General features: G+C 41.9%; 1 pseudogene; it reads left to right on the top strand.

Moving 5' to 3' along the window:
• Window positions 1-9,769: 9,769 nt before the first annotated feature.
• On the top strand, window positions 9,770-10,856 carry LOC129511058 (actin, cytoplasmic 2-like; annotated as a pseudogene).
• Window positions 10,857-19,716: the final 8,860 nt, after the last annotated feature.

Here is a 19,716-nt window from a genome sequence, read left to right as displayed (position 1 = left end):
TGCATTCCCACCAACAGTGTAAGAGGGTTTCCCTTTCTCCGCATCCTTGTCAACATCTGTCCTTTCCTGACTTCTTCATTTTAGCCATTCTGACTGCTGTGAGGTGGTAACTTATTGTGGTTTTGATTTGGATTTCCCTGATAGCAAGTGATGTTGACCATTTTTTCATGTGTCTGTTGGCCATTTGTATGTCTTCTTTAAAGAAATGTCTGTTCATGTCTTCTGCCCATTTCTTAATTGGATTATTTGTTCTTTGGGTGTTCAGTTTGATAAGTTCTTCATAGATTTTCCATAGTAGCCCTTTATCTGATAAGACATTTGAAAATATCTTCTCCCATTCTGCCAGTTGTCTTTTGGTTTTGACTGTTTTCTTTGCTGTGCAAAAGCTTTTTATCTTGATGAAGTCCCAATAGTTCAGTTTTGCCTTTGTTTCCCTTGCCTTTGGAGGCATGTCTAGCAAGAAGTTGCTGTGGGTGAGGTCACAGAGGTTGCTGCCTTTGTTCTCCTCTAGGATTTTGATGGGTTTTTGTCTCCCATTTAGGTCTTTCATCCATTTTCGTTGGAATGAAAACAGCCCAGTTTCATTCTTCTGCATGTGGCTGTCCAACTTTTCCAACACCATTTGTTGAAGGGACTGTCCTTTTTCCATTGGATAGTCTTTCCTGCTTGTCAAAGATTAGTTGCTCATAGAGCAGAAGGTCCATTTATCGGTTCTCTATTCTGTTCCATTGATCTATGTGTCAGTTTTTGTACCAGTACCGTACTGTCTGGATAATTACAGCTTTCTAATAGAGCTTGAAGTCTGGAATTGTGGTAGCCACCAGCTTTGGTTTTCGTTTTCAACATTCCTTTGACTATTCGGGGTCTTTTCTGGTTTCATACAAATTTTAGGATTGTTTGTTTCAGCTCTGTGAAAAAAGTTGATGGTATTTTGATAGGCATTGCATTGAATGTATAGATTGCTCTAGATAGCATAGACATCTTAACAATATTTATTCTTTCAATCCATGAGCATGGGACATTTTTCCATTTCTTCAATTTCTTTCATGAATGTTCTATAGTTTTCTGAGTAGAGATCCTTCTGGCTCTTTCGTTAGCTTTATTCCTAGGTATCTTATGGTTTTGGGTGCAATTGTAAGTGAGATCTACTCCTTAATTACTCTTTCTTCTGTCTCATTGTTAGTGTAGAGAAATGCAACTGATTTCTGTGCATTGGTTTTGTATCCTGCCATGTTGCTGAATTCCTGTATGAGTTCTAGCAATTTTGGGATGGAGTCTTTTGGGTTTTCCACATAGAATATCACGTCATCTGTGAAGAGTGAGAGTTTGGTTTCTTAGCCAATTTCAATGCCTTTTATTTCTTTTTGTCATCTGATTTCTGAGGCTAAGACTTCTAGTACTATGTTGAAGAGTGGTGATACTGTATATCCTTCTCATGTTCCTGACCTTAGGATAAAGCTCTCAGTTTTTCCCCATTGAGAATGATATTCATTGTGGGCTTTTTACATATGGTTTTTAAGATACTGAGGTATGTTCTCTCTATCCCTATGCTGTGAGGAGTTTTAATCAAGGAAGAATGCTGTTCTTTGTCAAATGCTTTTTCTGCATCTATTGAGAGAATCATATGGTTTTTGTCCTTTCTTTTATTAATGTGGTGTATCATACTGATTTCTGGAGGTTGAATCATCCTTGCAGCCAAGGAATAAATCCCACTTGGTGGTGGTGAATAATCCTTTTAATGTACCGTTGGATCCTATTAGCTGGTATCTTGGTGAGAAGTTTTGCATCCATGTTATCAGAGATATTAGTCTGTAATTCTTTTTGGTGGAGTCTTTGTCTAGTTATGGGATCAAGGTAATGTTGGCCTCATAGAAAGAATTTGGAAGTTTTCATTGCATTTCTTTTTTTTTTTAAATTTTTATTTATTTATGATAGTCACACAGAGAGAGAGAGAGAGAGGCAGAGACACAGGCAGAGGGAGAAGCAGGCTCCATGCCCTGGGAGCCCAACGTGGGATTCGATCCCGGGTCTCCAGGATCGCGCTCTGGGCCAAAGGCAGGCGCTAAACCGCTGCGCCACCCAGGGATCCCCCCCTTTTTTTTTTTTGAAACAGTTTCTGAAGAACAGGTATTAATTCTTCTTTAAATGTTTGGTAGAATTGCCCTGGGAAGCCATCCAGCCCTGGACTCTTGTTTGTTGGGAGATTTTTGATGACTGCTTCAGTTGCCTTGTTGGTTACAGGTCTGTTCAGGCTTTCTATTTCTTCTTGTTTCAGTTTTGGTAGTTTATATGTCTCTAGGAATGCATCGGTTTCTTCCAGATTGCCTAGTTTGTTGGCATATGAACAACTATATAGTTGTTTATATTTCTTCAGTATTGGTTGTGATCTTTCGTCTTTATTCATAGTTTTATTTGGGACCTCCTCTTTTCTTTTTGATAAGTCTGGCTAGGGGTTTATTGAACTTATTAATTCTTTCAAAGAATAAGCTTCTAGTTTTGTTGATCTGTTCTACTGTTCTTTTGGTTCTATTTTATTGACTTCTGCTCTAATCTTTATTAATTTTCTTCTCCTGCTGGGTTCAGGCGTTGTTTGCTGCTCCTTCTTCAGCTCCTTTATATGTAAGTTTAGGTTGTATATTTGAGAACTTTCTTGTTTCTTAAGAAAGGCTTGTATTGCTATATCATGTTTTCATTTTCAATTTTTTCCTTGGATTTTTACATTCTTCTTTAATTTCCTGGTTGATCCATTCATTCTTTAGTAGGATGCTCTTTAACTTCCATGTATTTGAGTTCTTTCCAAATTTCCCCTTGTGACTGAGTTCAAGTTTCAAAGCATTATGATCTTGAAAATATGTGGGGAATGACCCCAATGTTTTGGTGCCTACTGAGACCAGATTTGTGACCCAGTATTGATTTATTCTGGGGAATGTTCCACCTGACTCAAGAAGAATTTGTATTCTGTTTCTTTAGGATGGAATACTCTGAATATATCTGTAAAGTCCATCTGGTCAGTGAGTCATTCAAAGCCCTTATTTCCTTGTTGATCTTCTACTTAGATTATCTGTCCATTGTGGTGAGTGGGGTGTTAAAGTTGCCTGCTATTATTGTATTATCAATGTGTTTCTTTAATTCTGTGATTAATTGGTTTATGTAATTGGCTGCTTCCATATTAGGGGCATAAATATTTACAATTGTTAGATCCTTTTGTTGGGTAGACACTTTATGATATAATATGTTCTTCATCTCTTATTACAGTCTTTGGTTTAAAATCTAATTTGTCTGATGTAAGGATTGCCACCCCAGCTTTCTTTGGATGTCCATTAGCATGGTAAATGTTTTTCCAACCCCTCACTTTCAATCTGGAGGTATCTTCAGGTCTAAAATGAGTCTTTTGAGACAGCGTCTCGATGGGGCTTGCTTTTTTATCCAACCTGATACCCTGTGTCTTTTGACTGGGGCATTTACTCAATTTACATTCAGAGTAACTATTGAAAGATATGAATTTAGTGCCATTGTATTACCTGTAAAGTTACTGTTTCTGTGTATTGTTTTTGTTCCTTTCTGGTCTATGTTACTTTTGGGCTCTCTCTTTGCTTAAAGGATCCTCTTTAATATTTCTTGCAGGACTCGTTTAGTGATCACACATTCTTTTAGTTTCCATTTGTCCTGGAAACTTTTTTATCTCTTCTTCAATTTTGAATGACAGCCTTGCAGGATAAATTATTCTTGACATAGTTTTCTCATTTAGCACCCTGAATATATCATTCCAGTCCTTTCTGGCCTGCCAGGTCTCTGTGGAGAGGTCTGTTGCCTGACTAATGTTTCTACTCTTGTAAGTTATATACCACTTGTCCTGAGCTGCTTTCAGAATTTTCTTTTTGTCTCTGAGATTTGCAAGGCTCATTATTATATGTCCTGGCATTGTACTACCTCCTGTCTATCACATGGACCTCCCAATTCAGGGGAGGATTCCTTCTGTCCAATTTCATATAGTTCAGGCCACCTGATATAGTATTTACACACCTGGCTTGGCCTCAGGATACTCTGAATGAGGATGTCCTGAGAAAAGGCTTCATCCCTCTTTCAGTGCCAGAGAACCATTCATTCATTCAGAATTCCACAGACATCAATTGAGCTTGTGTTGAATTATAAGTTAACACCAACACCTGGGATATATGCATAGCACCTCCCTTAGGGAGCCTGTCCCATGGACCCTCATGTTAGTCATAGGATGGACTCACTCGCTTAGCAGTCATTCCACAGTCTTCCAGTCATGGCACCCTGGATATCCTTAGCAGAACCATTGTTCCCATCCTCATATTATCTTCTGTCCCTGAGCCTCAAGGTGGGGTTCTCCCTGCTGGCTTAATACCATTCCCTGTCCCTTCTCCCTAAAGTCTGTCACTTTAATCATATGTCACCAACCATTGGGTCTCTCTCATTCCTTGAAGATTTTAGTACTTGCACCACAGTCGCTCCATTACAGTATCCTTATAGCAATTCTTGGTGGTTTGAGTATCATATAATGACATTCCAACACTACATATTCTAAGCTTCTTGACATCTTTTCATCCATTCAGTGTGCTGAGCTACATGTTGTAAAAATAAGTATCATGTTCTTGAAATTTGCTGGGGAATGGGTGGTGCCAATAAAGCAGTCAACTCGGAATGCCCCAAATCTTTTTTTTTTTTTTTTTTGAGAGAGAGAGAGAGAGAGAGTAGTAGCAGTGGGGGAAGGGGCAGAAGGAGAGAGATAATCTCAAGTAGATGCTGTGCTGAGTGAGGCACCTGATGTGGGGCTTGATCTCATGACCATGAGATCATGACTTGAGCTGACAGCAAGGGTAGGACACTAAACTGACTGAGCCACCCAGGCACACCAATTCTCCAAATGTTAAGGAAAGCACAGCATCTAGTATTTTCTTGGAAAACACAGATGGTGTTGGAAGGGTCTCCATTCAATGAGCTGAACAACCTATTGGGAGTACAATTGTATAGCTCCTGACTGTGTTGTAGGGAAGGTAATCCACTAGGAATACTAAATCTACCACTGCACTTGTATAACTAAATGGTAATTGCACAGAAATCCACTGTTAAAGAAGATTGGCCAGATCCGAACCCTATGGTTTGTTACAAAAAGAGAATACAATATAGCAACAAAAATAAAGTAAGCATATGCGACACAGTTAAAGATTATTTCGTGGTAAGGGGTCTAGGGCAGCCAGGTACAGAGTCTTTTGTCTTCTCTTCTATAAGGCATATGGCCAACTGCATTTCCTCTTTTGCATCAGGAACCACCTGGAACACCTTGGAAACAGGGAGCCCAAAATAGAGGCTCAGCTGGGAATTTTTATATTTTCTGGTCACCTAGACATATTTCCAAGGCATAACCAGCCTCAGTAGCAGAGCCCTCTCCGGGTCTCACTAAGACCAGGTGCAAATCATCTGTCTGTTTGCAATAAACATTGCTGACAAGCTGATACAAATCTCCTTGAACCTCTACAAACCCATGATTACAAAGCAACATTATTAATCAGTATGCTTTAAGCCCTGACCAGGAATCAGTGCCATGTGAGAACTTTAGCAAAATAGCCCAGGCTAATTCCAGGCCCTCAGGGTACAATAGCTTTTGTAGTTGTTGCAAAATGAAATGGTACAAGTAAAGGTTTACATTCAGCACAGTGATTATCATAGTGAAATAAAGGCATCTCCTTTTGTGGGTTTTGGAACTCTTTTGCAAGAAAACCCATTCAGTAGGCTGAAAAATTTACTGAAAATAAAATTGTCTAGCTCAGAAAAGGGATACTACTTTTTTTTTTTAACTTATTTATTTATTTATGATAGTCACACACACAGAGAGAGGCAGAGACATAGGCAGAGGGAGAAGCAGGCTCCATGCACCGGGAGCCCGATGTGGGATCCGATCCCAGGTCTCCAGGATCACGCCTTGGGCCAAAGGCAGGCGCTAAACCGCTGCGCCACCCAGGGATCCCGGGATACTACTCTTTAAAGATCTCTCTCCGTGTATTGAACAATTCATAAAACAATTGTTGGGCTTTTGCAATTTGCTGGGGGAGTGATGTTGTGCATGTAACAGAATCTACTGGGTGTCCTGGAAAGAGTAGAAGAACAAGTATTCAAGTGTTCCAATTTGTTACAAAAAAAAAAAAAAAGTGAGTTGGTGAAAAAAAGTAGAAGTACTATTGTCTGGCATTTGTAATTTGTTATGGGGCTGAAAATTCTTGTATGACACTTCATTCATCCAGCAAGCTGAACTACATACTAGAAAGCCAAATGCCCAATTCTTGTATTTATTGGGGTATGATAATGAAGCATATAAACTACCTCATTCCACATGCTGAACAACAGATTGGAAATTATCCAGCTCAAGTATCTGGACCTGTTTGCACGTATGTGGTGTGGGCAGGGAGGACAAATTTAGATTGTGTACTTAAAAAGCTCAAATCAGGGATCCCTGGGTGGCACAGCGGTTTAGCGCCTGCCTTTGGCCCGGGGTGCAATCCTGGAGATCCGGGATCGAATCCCACATCGGGCTCCCGGTTCATGGAGCCTGCTTCTCCCTCTGCCTATGTCTCTGCGTCTCTCATGAATAAATAAATAAAATATTTTTTTAAAAAAAAGCTCAAATCACCCAGTCAACAATATATGGGAAGTACAAGTATTGGAGCATGTAGGTGACTGCATGTGGAGAGGTAAATGACAAACCCGAAGCACCAGTGTCCAACCCTTGCAGCTTTTGGAAACCTAAGATGGTGTTGATAAGATAGTCTCTCACCATGCTAAACAACATCTGGGATGTGCAAACATCTAGATATTAGAATTCACTGAGGCACTAAGATGGTGCTTAGCAGAGTCTCAGATTAGCATAAAGCCTTTCTGGATGTACAAGCGTCCAACACTTGAAGACTGGGGGACATCGAGATGGTGGATGTATGGAGTCATTTAGCATGCTACAGAACATAGCAGAAGCATGACAATCTAGATTTTGTAGCTTAATGGGAAACTGAACTGATTCTTATGAGCAACTCCATTTAGCTTCTTGAACAAAATACTAGTATAGTGGGACGCCTGGGTGGCTCAGCAGTTGGGCACCTGCCTTTGGCTCAGATCATGATCCCGGGAACTAGAATCGAGTCCCACATCGGGCTCCCTGCAAGGATCCTGCTTCTCCCTCTGCCTATGTCTCTGTCTCTCTCTCTCAGCCTGTGTCTCTCATGAATAAATAAACAAATCTTTAAAAAAAATGCTAGTATAGTAGTTGAAATGATTTGCCTTTGCAGTTGTAGGGGAATTGAGATAGTACATGTAAAAAAAACTCCATTTTGCTTGCCAAAACCATTCTGAAAATAAGAAGTTTCTAGTTCTTATAGTTTGTTGGCAGAATGGAGATGGTAAGTATATGAGATTCCACTTCCTGAACAATACGTTAAAATTACAGGGGTCTCATTTTGGTAGTTTCTCAGAAATGGCTGACTGTCTGGTGATCTGCCAGGTATTAGATAATAAAAAATCCGATGATAATAGTTTTTTTTTAAGATTTTATTTATTCATTTATGAGAGACAGAGACACAGGCAGAGGGAGAAGCAGACTCCCTGCAGGGAGCCTGACGTGGGACTGGATCCCAAGTCTCCAGGATCATGTGGGCCAAAGGTGGAGCTAAACCACTGAGCCACCCAGCTAAGCCCTTATTTGCTTATTTGGACATGTGTACTTTTGTCATCTCCTTTTGTTCTCTGTGCTCTTTGATGTACTTGCTTGCCACAAAGGGTGTAAAAATTGTGTGTGTGTGTGTGTGTGTGTGTGTGTGTGTGTGTGTGCTGGAGCTGCTGGATCGGTGTTTTTGTGTTTCAAATTTCCTTTTCACCCTTGGCTGAAGTTGTAAAACCTAGGCTTGTAGTTCTTTTTGTATGGGTAAAATTTTTAAATTTTTTGAAGATTTTATTTATTTATTCATGAGAGACACAGAGAAAGAGACAGAGACACAGGCAGAGGGAGAAGCAGGGTCCATGCAGAGAGCCTGGGGTGGACTCGATCCTGGGACTCCAGGATCATGCTCTAGGCCAAAGGCAGGCACCAAACTGCTAAGCCACCCAGGGATCTCAAAAGCCTTTTCTTCACAAAAGATGATGATCTTTTACAAAGCCTTGTTTATCAATAACCCTTTCTATGTCTCTCTTGTCTCTCAGTTTGAGGAGAAAGCTCCATGTGCAACAATAAAGTGTTATTAAATCTTAAAAGCTATGTCTATAACTTCAGCCACAATCTGCCTAGAAAAGCGCTATCACTAAGGGCACATAACAAAATAGCTGGATTAACTCCAGCTATTAACCCCTTGTGAGGGCCTCTGCTTACCTGAGAGGAATTGGTCTTCAGGAAAAAAACATCAAAAGAACCACAGTTGAAGACTGTACCATAGATACAGAATAGACTGACATTGTCAATAGACTGCTGTCAACCTGTACTAAAGGGCTGGGGTAGGATTTGCAGACTACTTAGTCCAGAAGCAGACAAATGCATGAAAATATACTGCTTAACCCAGGAGCTACAAAACCTATTTTTGATTTAATTATGGGTAATACTCTACTTTTAGTGAGCATATCCAAAAGCTTTTTCCCTTCATCTCTAGCCATCAATTTTACTGTCACGCTTGTTCAAACTGGAATGAGACATCCTTTAAATAATATCTTGTACTAACTGACCCATTGGAAATCAGAGTAAGCAATCCCATAAAGAGTGCAGATGAGATTATAAGCTAACAATGAACACATGTAATAAGCTTATGTTATGGTTAATGGTATATATTGATTATTCTTGTCTATAAAACCGCTCAGAATAATGGTAACATTGGCTAAAAATTATACAATATTTACCGTTCTTCTTTCATAACCATAATTTTTTTGCGTAACTTCAATAAGAATCTGTCTTCTTTTTTACCAGGTTGAAATTGGATAAATAAATGTGTAACCATGATCATGATGAAGCTCTCATTTAAGAATGATAAGAGCTTTATCAAGGAACAAGGTGGTATGTTTCCTTTTTTTGAGTTTTGAGAATTCTTTATATATTCTGGATGAAAGATACTTGCCAATAATATGACTTGCAAGATTTGTTTCCCAATCTATGGCTTGGATTTTCTTTTTCTTAACAATGTCTTTAAGGGCACCTAGGTGGCTCAGTCAGTTAGGCGTCTGCTTTTGGCTCAGGTCATGATCCCAGGGTCCTGGAATTGAGCCTGAATTGGACTCTCTGCTCAGCAGGAAGTCTGTTTCTCCCTCTCCTTCTGTCCCTCTACCCCCACTCCCCACTTGCTTTCTGCTCTCTTTCTCAAATAAATAAAATATTTTTTTAAAAACCCAATGTCTTTAGCAGAGCAAAAAGGATTAATTTTGTTGAGGTTTTCAATTCACTATTTCTTTTTCATTTTCGGATTGTGCTTTTGTTGTTTTATCTAAGAAATTTTTTAAAAACATAGCTTTATTCAGATATATTTCAAATAGCATAACATTCTCCTATTTAAAGTATATAATCCAGCAGTTTTTAGTATATACACATACTTGTGCAACCAACATCATTCTTTTAGAGCATTTCATCATCCCAGAAATGCTGGGATGCATACCTAGTAGCAGTCATTTTCTGCTCCCCTATCTCCACCCTATGTTCCACTCTCTACCCCTGGCCACCACTAATTTACTTCTGTCTCTAAAGATCTGCCTGCTCGCTCGCCGCCGCCGACCCGCGCTCCGTGTCCTCCCGCCGCTCGTCCTCCGCGTCCGCGACCGCCGCCTCCGCCGATCGCCAAGGAAGAGGAGATCGCCGCGCTCGTCATCGACAACGGCTCCGGCATGTGCAAGGCGGGCTTCGCCGGGGATGACGGCCCCCGAGCCGTGTTCCCGTCCATCGTCGGGCCACCCCGGCACCAGGGCGTGATGGTGGGCATGGGCCAGAAGGACTCCTACGTGGGCGACGAGGCCCAGAGCAAGCGGGGCATCCTGACCCTCAAGTACCCCCTCGAGCTCGGCATCGTCACCAACTGGGACGACACGGAGAAGATCTGGCACCACACCTTCTACAACGAGCTGCGCGTGGCCCCCGAGGAGCACCCCGTGCTGCTGACCGAGGCCCCCCTGAACCCCAGGGCCAACCGTGAGAAGATGACTCAGATCATGTTCGAGACGTTCAACACCCCAGCCAGGTACGTGGCCATCCAGGCCGTGCTGTCCCTGTACTTCTCTGGCCGCACCACTGGTATTGTCATGGACTCTGGGGATCGCGTCACCCACACCGTGCCCATCTACGAGGGCTACGCCTTGCCCCACGCCATCCTGCGTCTGGACCTGGCTGGCCGGGACCTGGCCGACTACCTCCCGAAGATCCTCACGGAGCGTGGCTACAGCTTCACCACCGCTGCCGAGCGGGAGATCGTGCGTGACACCAAGGAGAAGCTCTGCTACGTCGCCCTGGACTTCGAGCAGGAGATGGCCACGGCCGCGTCCTCGTCCTCCCTGGAGAAGAGCTGCGAGCTGCCCGACGGGCAGGTGGTCACCATCGGCAACGAGCGGTTCCGCGGCCCAGAGGCGCTCTTCCAGCTTCCTTCCCGGGTGTGGAGTCCTGCGGCATCCACGAGACCACCTTCAGCTCCATCATGAAGTGTGGCGTGGACATCCGGAAGGACCTTTACGCCAACACGGTGCTGTCTGGCGGGACCACCATGTACCCCGGCATCGCCGACAGGATGCAGAAGGAGATCACAGCCCTGGCCCCCAGCACAACGAAGATCAAGATCACTGCTCCTCCCGAACGCAAGTACTCTGTGTGGATCGGAGGCTCCATCTAAATGGACTGCGAGCAGATGCGTAGCATTTGCTGCATGAGTGAATTCCGAAGTATGAATTTGCCCTGGCAAATGTATATACACCTCATGCTAGCCTCGTGAAACTGGAATAAGCCTTTGAAAAGAAATTTGTCCTTGAAGCTTGTATCTGATATCAGCACTGGATTGTAGAACTTGTTGCTGATCTTGACCTTGTATCCAAGTTAACTGTTCCCTTGGTATATGTTTAATACCCTGTACATATCTTTGATTTAAACCCTTAGCACATGCGGCTCGGTCACTTCACGGCTGAGGTTGAGAACATGTTTATGGGAGAGAAATCCACTGATTTGGAGAATCCACAAGACCATCGGGTTCTTGATCTGTGGAGGGTATTCACGCGTAAGAGCCGCCTATTCCAGGATTTCTCTAGAGGCTGGCAAGAGTCTGAACCAGTTGTCATTTCTGTCTTGCCGGTCTAACAGGGTTGGGAAGGTCCGAGCCTTAGGACCCACTTACTTTCCTGTCTTACCTGATGTTTTCCTGCCAGAACACTGTGGGTGGTTAATTGCCTTGAGTTGGAAAACGGTTTGCATTTACAACTGTAAATTTATTCATCCTTTTAATTTATGCAAGGTTTTTTGTACACAATTCTCAATTCTTTAAGAGATGACAACAAATTTTGGTTTTCTACTGTCATGTGAGAACATTAGGCCCCAGCAACGCGTCATTGTGTGAGGAAAATAATGTAGAAAGAGGGTACAGTAATTTTTTAAAAAATATTTTACTTATTTATTCACGAGAGACACACAAAGAGAGGCAGAGACATAGGCAGAGGGAGAAGCAGGCTCCCTTTGGGGAACCTGATGTGGGACTCAATGCCAGGACCCCAGAATCACAGTCTGAGCTGAAGGCAGACACTCAACCGATGAGCCACCTAGGTGCCCCAGGGATAACAGTAATTTTAAAGTATATGAAGAATAAGTTACAAATACTACTTAGGCCAGGTGACCATAGTTAAAATCAAAACAAAGTCATGTGGTTGGTATACATATGATAGGATGAAATGGCTAATCTTCCTCCCCCAAATCCATATCCCCAGTCTAATCAGGAGAAAAATATTAGACAAATTCCAGCTGAAGAATATTCTACAAAATACCTGACCAGCGTTCCTCAGAACTTTTAAGGTTGTTATAAACAACAAGAAGAGCCTAAGGAAACACAGCAACTTAAATGTAATATTGTATCCTGAATGGGATCCTGGAACAGAAACAGGACTTTAGGTAAAAACTAATGAAATCTGAATTAAAGCATGGTTTTAAATTAATAATGTTTTGATACTGGTTCATTAATTTTCATTACTGTATCCACCTTACATTTAATAAATGTAAAATATTAATAATAGAGGAAACTGAGTGTGGGATATATGGGAGCTCTCTGAACTATCTTTGCAATTTTTCTGTTAAATTAAATTGTTGGGAAAGTAAAGTTGACCTAAAAATATCAATTGCCCTTATTTGTATGTAACTGTTTCTCAACTCTACCTGTCTCATGGATCTGTGCATCTATCTTTTCTCCTATAACCCACTCTCTTTTTTTTCAGCTTTATTTAGAGGCATAGTTGAGAACTACAATTGTAATATATTTAAGGTGTACAACCTGATGATTTGATATATGTATACATTTTGAAAGGATTCTCTCCATCAAGTTAATTAACACATCTATCATCTGACCGATTTCCCCCTCCCTCGCTTTTGATTTATTCATGAGGGACGCAGAGAGGCAGAGAAACAGGCAGAGGGAGAAGCAGGCTCCCCATAGGGAACCCGATGTGGGACTCAATTTGGAACTCCAGGATCACGCTCTGAGCTAAAGGACCTCCCCTACCTTTTTAAAGTGTTCTCAACACTACCATCTCTTTGACCAATGTAAGTCATATTGCCAGGGCCATTATCAGAGTAGAAAGGGACCTCAAAGTTATAGGACAAAGCTTACAGATATGGGGAGGCCATTAATTAGGGCCTTTAATGCAGTTAGTGTACTACGTATGGGTCTGAAGCCATTCTGACTCCTAACACTTTGTGTAGATCTGTTCTATCTCTTCAAAAATGTATCTGAAAAAAAATGTATCTGAAATTCAGAGATAAGATTTTGTGTATATCTTTTCTCATACACTGTATTAGACAATTGGTGGGTCTTTTCAATAAGTATATCATATCTATAGTTCTGGATAATTTTGCTGGTTTTATTGATTCTGTGCTCTGTATTTTCCTATTCTCTCTCTCTCTCTCTCTCTCTCTCTTTGGAACTCCTGTTTGAATTTTGATTTCTTGGACCCTTCTCCTAATTTTCTTATATTTTCCTACCCATTTTCATTTTCTCATCTTTTTGTCTTACTTTCTGGGAGATCTTCATTTTATAACTGTTTTAGTAAATATTTTTCTTTCTAAAGCTATATTTTTAATTTCTTAGAATTCTTTTTTGCTCTCTGATTATCCCTTTTTATGGTATACTACTCCTAGTCACACTAAATATAATTTAACTTCTCTTATCTTTTTGAAAACCATGCTTTTTCTTTCTTTTTTTTTTTTTGAGAAATTGTCTTCTCTATGTATTTTCTCCATTACTCCAACTCGCTTTTTATTGTTTTTGTTTTTAATGTTAGAGGCTGTATTCATCGATTTGGGCTGCTGTAACAAATTACCCTAAACTGAGTGGCTTAAAACAACAGAACTTTACTCTCGTGGTTCAGGAGGACAGAGATCCAAAATTAAAATGTCGATCTGGTTGGTTCCTTCTGGGGATTCTGAAGGAGAAATTATCCCATCCTTCTGTCCTAGCTTCTGGTGGTTGCCAGTAATTTTTGGTGTTACTTGCCTTTGGGCAGCATGACTCTAATCTCTTCCTCCTTCTTCACATGACCATCTTCCTCCTGTGTGTATCTATACCTTTGTGTCCAAAGTTTCTTTTTTTGGTAAGGATCCTAGTCATTGGATTAGGTTTATCCAAAGTCTGGTATAAATTCACCTTAACTTGACTATATTAGCAAAGACCCTATTTCCAAATAAGGGCATGTTCTGGGGTTCCAGGTGGATATGAATTTGGAGGGGAGGGTGGGTGTGGGAGCTACTAGTCAACCTGGTACAGAAGTTTCCTTAGATGTGTGTTAATCTTCGTTGTCTGTTCCAGATATCTATTGGTATGTAACAAATGACCCCAAATTTCATGGTATAAAACAACAAACATTATTTTAACATTCTTTAGAAACTCTGAGATAATAGTAAATGTTGATCGCCACTAGGTTTGTATTAATGTTGTTACATAGCAAGAAATGACTAATACATAACCATTGTGAAATTAGAATCTGTGTCTTTTAATTTACTTGTCTGGAAGAAATTTTGATAGTGGAGATAGTTGTACTTTACCATATTGGGAGACAGTTATGCTTGCCTTTCAAGGGGGCAGTCTTGGCTGGAAACTTTGGAAGATAGAAATGGTATCTGTCTCTGGAGCAAAGGGCAGGTTTGTTTATAGCCTTTGAAGACGGAGACCGTGTCTTCTTTTAAGCAAAGGGCAGACATTCTTACCTTCCATTAATAAGGTTTTCTTAACTTCACTATTCCTTTCCTGTGATGCAACCCGATGTGTAGGCAGATGTCATCTGGCCTTCTTCACAGAACTCTGTGGGAATTGGGGCTCAGGGTGCTGGCACAATAATGCTGCTATTCTGCTGCTACTGCTATAAGTTCATCTCTGACCCAGTGGTTTTCCAGCTTCTACTGGTACTCATGGAACTGTGGCAGGCAGACAGTAAAATCTCAGACCTCTCAGAGTTCTTGAAAGGCTATAGAGAATGATGTACAGCACATATTTACCTTTGGAAACTGGAAGGCATTTTTTTTTCAGAGGTGGAAATGTAAATACTATACAAAATTACCTCTGAACCTATTAATGAGACAAGTGAGAATTCGAGCTGTATAGTTCTTTGTCAGCATATGGTGTTACTCCTTCTCCACCAACCTTAACTACACACCCTCACTTAGTAAAGTCTTCATACCTGGGATTAGTTAGGCATGAATGATGGCTAAGAATACCTTTATCATGGAGGAATTTTAGCAAGCACTATCTTCGGACGCCTGGGTGGCTCAGTGGTTGAGCCTCTGCCTTCAGCTCATGGCGTGATTCTGGATCCCAGGATCAAGTCCCACTTCGGGCTCCCTGCGAGGAGCCTGCTTCTCCTTCAAGGAGCCTGCTTCTCCCTCTGCCTATGTCTCTGCCTCTTTCTCTGTCTCTCATGAATAAATAAATAAAATTTAAAAAAAAAGCGCTACCTTAATCGTTTTTTGTTATGTTACAGGAGCTGTCATCCCATTTACCGAATGACTGTTTGGTGCCATTTGTACCTAAGGTCCCCAAGTCAGTACCATACAATAACATATTCACTGTACTATGAAGAATTCCATTACCATCACCATTTCAAGTCTTGTGGCCTACTAATTTAGCAATTATAGTAATAGTAAAGAGACCCAGAGGCTTAAAATAATAAAGCACTGCTGGTTAAAATCAGAATTGGGAAGCAAGAACTTGATATAAAATGTACTAAGCAAACTAACCTGAGTTGCCTTTGGAAAAAAAAAATCACAGTCTTTTATAATTTAGTTTCCACATGCCACCTACTCTCAATTTAATCTCTAATAACAGTTCTCTGAGATTGTTGTCTTTTTCTTGAGGAAAACGGGTTATTATTTGAAAAAGTAGCATTTACATTGTCTAATCAGGATATCATAAACCTTCTTTTTGGTAAAGAAAAAAATTTAGATCAGGAATATGAACTTTCTTTTTAAGATGGGACAAGCTTTGATTAAATGAATGAAACTTCTAATTTCCTAGGTTTTTAGGCTTCCTGTTTGCTCAATGTAATGGTGAAAATTGTTCCTGATCTTTTTTTTTTTTTTTTAGATTTAAATGTTTTATTTGATAGAGAGAATGCACACACAACAGGGGGAGCTGCAGGCAGAGGGAGAGGGAGGAGAGGACTTCCCACTGAACAGGGAGCCCAATGCGGGGCTTGATCCCAGGACCCTGGGATTAGGACCTGAGCTGAAGGCAGATGCTTGACTAGGCCACCCAGGCACCCAAATTGTTCCTGATCTTGAAACTGTTTTTTGCAAATACACTGTGAGACATAGAGTCAGACCAGCCAGGCTAGCCTTATATTTGAAATGAAGACAGCATATTTAATATGCTGTGGGGTTTAATTCCCTGAAATGTCCCAATACCCAAGGTCCCAGAAGGTAAGGGTTTGCTCAACTGTGTGTAAAGCCTGCCTTTTGTCATTTCAAATTAGGGTGACCAGTAGTCTCATTTGATGCAGGATGTCTGGTTTTAAAACTGAAAGTCCTGTGTCCTGGGAACAAAGGACTGGGAAAATTGGGATGACTGGTCACTCTACTTCAAATTATAAATCTGAACCCCTATACTTGAACTGACTTCACATTTGTATATCAGAATATATCAGAAAACTGAATACGTTCATAAAACATTATGCAATAACTCATTAATCATACTCTTGTTATTCCCTTACTGTGTAAATGAACTGGTAACTGTCCCCTGGCTTTTTGGTCCTTTTTCTTCAAGCCTATAAAAATCAAGTATGATTTCTCGCATTTGAGGTGCAGCTTGTTTTCCCTGTCTCTCCTCTGCAGTAGTTAAAACACAGAAAACCTAGTTTTAACCAAAGTCTTTCTGTAATTTCTGAGACTATGAAGTTGTCAAGAACTGGAGGGTGAAAGGTGCCAGCTGTGGGCCTGGTGCAGGCCTGGTAGAGAGGAAGATATAGGGCCCCGGGCAGGCCCAGAGAGGAAGGGCAGAGAGCAAGCAGTCGCAAGGGTTCAGAAGAGAGGAAGAACCTGGCATACAATTCACTCTCAGCTAAAATGGTTAGTTTAAGTTCTTATACTTACCAGGCAGATACTGGATATAGCAGGGGGCTGCTTCTGAGAATGCCCCTAACGCTCCCTCCTTTCTTATGTAACCCTCCCTCACTTCTGAGTGTGACTTCCTTCTTACCCTCAAAAGTGATGAGATGTCCCTTCTGTGGTTAGACTAAGATTATGATTGACTTCTTGCTAGTAAATGCTATTGCTTTCTTGGCTTGCAAGCTTTGATGATATTGGGGAACCCCATGTGGCAAGGAACTATGGGTGACCTCCAGTTGCTGAAGACAGCCTCTTGCTGACAGCCAGAAAAATGCTGAAGCCCTTAGTCCCAGAACCCAAGAAATTGAATTCTGACTGAGCCTGGGAGCAGAACTTTCCCCAGCAGAGCATTGGATGAGATCATACACCAAACAACACCTTTACTGCAGCCTTGTGAGGCCCTAAGCAGAAGACCCATCTAGGCCTGTCCTGATCCACAGAAATCATGACATAATAAATATATTATTCCAACCCATACATTTTGTGGTAATATTTTATGCAGCAATAGCTATTAGTGCAGAGACTTGTCTATTTTCTCATAATCAGATTAAAAGTGACAAACAGGGATTTTATCAAAATTTTTGGCACACCAATTATATATGGAGAATTTTGCTAATTACCAGGTAAGTACACCAACAAAAGAGGTCTACTTTATAATACTAGATATACCTGTATCTGTATCCAAAATGCAATCTCAGGAGGCCTAAAGGTAATCCATGCTTGTTTGGAGGACATGGCAGGAGTGCAGTGAGTTGGTTGTGGGAGTCTACACCAGGCTTCTGTGTTCTGAGCCAAGTGGATGCCTCAAATGCTCACAGAAGAGAATGGAAGGATGATGGAGATAATAGATGACCATTCTCTGAAACTCCTGGATTTGTGGTTTGGACCCCCATGAGCAGAGGTTAGTGGCAGAAGCTAGAAGATTTGCTTCCTTAAGAGACTTTGTCAGACCATGAGTGCAAGCAGTCCTGGTATTGACAGTGGAGTGCCGCAGTGGGGGAGAATGACATGTTTGGCCACTCGGCAGGGAACACAGCCCTGCTTTGGCAACTGAGGATGGATGGTCTTTGGGAGTACAGGAGGGGCAATGTCAGCATCATCCTTGGTTTCCTCACAGTGAACATTGTGGGCTGCGGTCGAAGCATCTTTAGAGAATTTGTGAGCAGCAGGGGAACACCCAGGAGGGAGAGCTGAATGAATCCTTTCAGTGATTCTGCTTTACAGATTGGATAATTAGGAGCATAAGATTGTGCTGCCTTCGTTCCTTAAAAGACAGAACCAGAAGCAAGCTTGATGAGCGCTGATGCTTTAGTCCACAGGGAGAAAATGAAGGAAAGAGGAAAAGAAGCAGGAAAGATGAGAAGTACTGTGCTGGTGCTCTTCACATCAAGAATCTCCTTGGCAAAAAAAAAAAAAAAAAAAAAAAAAAAAAAAAATCTCCTTGGCAGATGGCCCACTCAGCCACACACATCTCCTGACAGGTGGTGCAGAGAGACCATGCCTTACAGTAGTCTACCTCGGGGAGAGGAAAAGGAAATTTATATGACTGGCTCCTTCCAGCCTTGTTCCCACTGATCAATTTGCCTTGATCAAAATTTGCTCCCTGTATCAGGCCAGGGAAGTCTGGGGATTTTTTGGTTTCAAGCAAATGACTATAGTGAAAGGCAAGTCTACTGAAACTTCTGAAAGTCTCTGGCTTAGTCCATTGGGGTTGTCATAACTAAAATACCATAAACTGCCTGGCGTATAAACAGCAAACTTTTATTTCTCATAGTTCTGGAGTCTGGGATGCCCAAGATTAGGGTGCTGGCAGGTTCCGTGTCTGGTGACACCTGCTGTCTAGTTCATTGATAGCTGTTTTTTGCTGGGTTCTCACTTGGTGGCAGGGGCCAGGGAGTTCTGTGGGGTCTCTTTTAGAAGTACACTAATCCCACTCATGAAGGCTCCACCATTATGATCTAAGCACCTCCTAAAGACCTCATTTCCTAATACCATCCCATGGGGCATTAAGTTTCAATATACGAATTTTGCTGGGACACAAACATTCAGTCCTCAGCAGCCTCTTTCCTGTTGGAGCGAAGGCTTCTGAGAAAAGGCATTTGAGCTAAACCCTGAAGGCTGACATTCCCAATAAAAGGAAGAGAATGAACCAAGATACCAGGGCCACGAAGTGCAAAACGTGTTTAGGGAATCCCAGAGGACATAAAGTTCCAGCCAACTTTACATTTCTGGTTAAAGAACTTAAACTTTATTTTTTAGGCAATAGGATGCCTAACAATACTTTTAACCTGGAGATACCATGCAATGGGAGATTATAGCTCAAGCAAATTTTCTAGTTTTTGTTAAGTGTGGTATGGTACAGCTGCATCCACAGACACAGAGTGCGGGATAAAGCTGGCTTCTTAACCTGGATCTATGAATCACATGGGGGAAGTGTGTATGAAGCTCAAAAAGTCACGCTACGTTTTAGTAGGAGCCTCCCTAACTTCAACTTTTCAAAGGCTCCGGAACCCAAAAAGTTAAAGTGCACTGGCCTCTAGAGAAAAATCAGCACATCCCTTTCTGCCCCAAGCCTGGAAGTACCTCCTTCCAGTTTGGGGGTCAGGAGGCTGAAGTGAAAGAGGCAGTTCACGCTTGTAATGACACCACCTGGAGAAGATCTGGACGCCAGGAGGGACCCATCACGGTACACACTGCAGCAGAGACGGGAGCCTTCGGAGCTGCGCGCGGCGGCGCCGCGGGAGGTTGCAGCGCCCTGGAAAGCCCGCCCCGCACTCTCTCCCCGCGGCTGCGCAGGCGCTAGGACCGAGGTACTACCGCCGCGCGCCTCCCGCGACGCCCCGCCCCTCCCCTCCCCGCCCCGCCCCGCCCCCGCCCCCGCGCGAGGCAGGACGGGAAGGCTAAGA

This window comes from Nyctereutes procyonoides, unplaced genomic scaffold (genome assembly GCF_905146905.1).
Source record: "Nyctereutes procyonoides isolate TBG_1078 unplaced genomic scaffold, NYPRO_anot_genome, whole genome shotgun sequence".
Lineage (NCBI taxonomy): Eukaryota > Metazoa > Chordata > Mammalia > Carnivora > Canidae > Nyctereutes > Nyctereutes procyonoides.
Note: the sequence above shows the minus strand (reverse complement) of the source record. Positions and strands in the feature narration are given on the sequence as shown.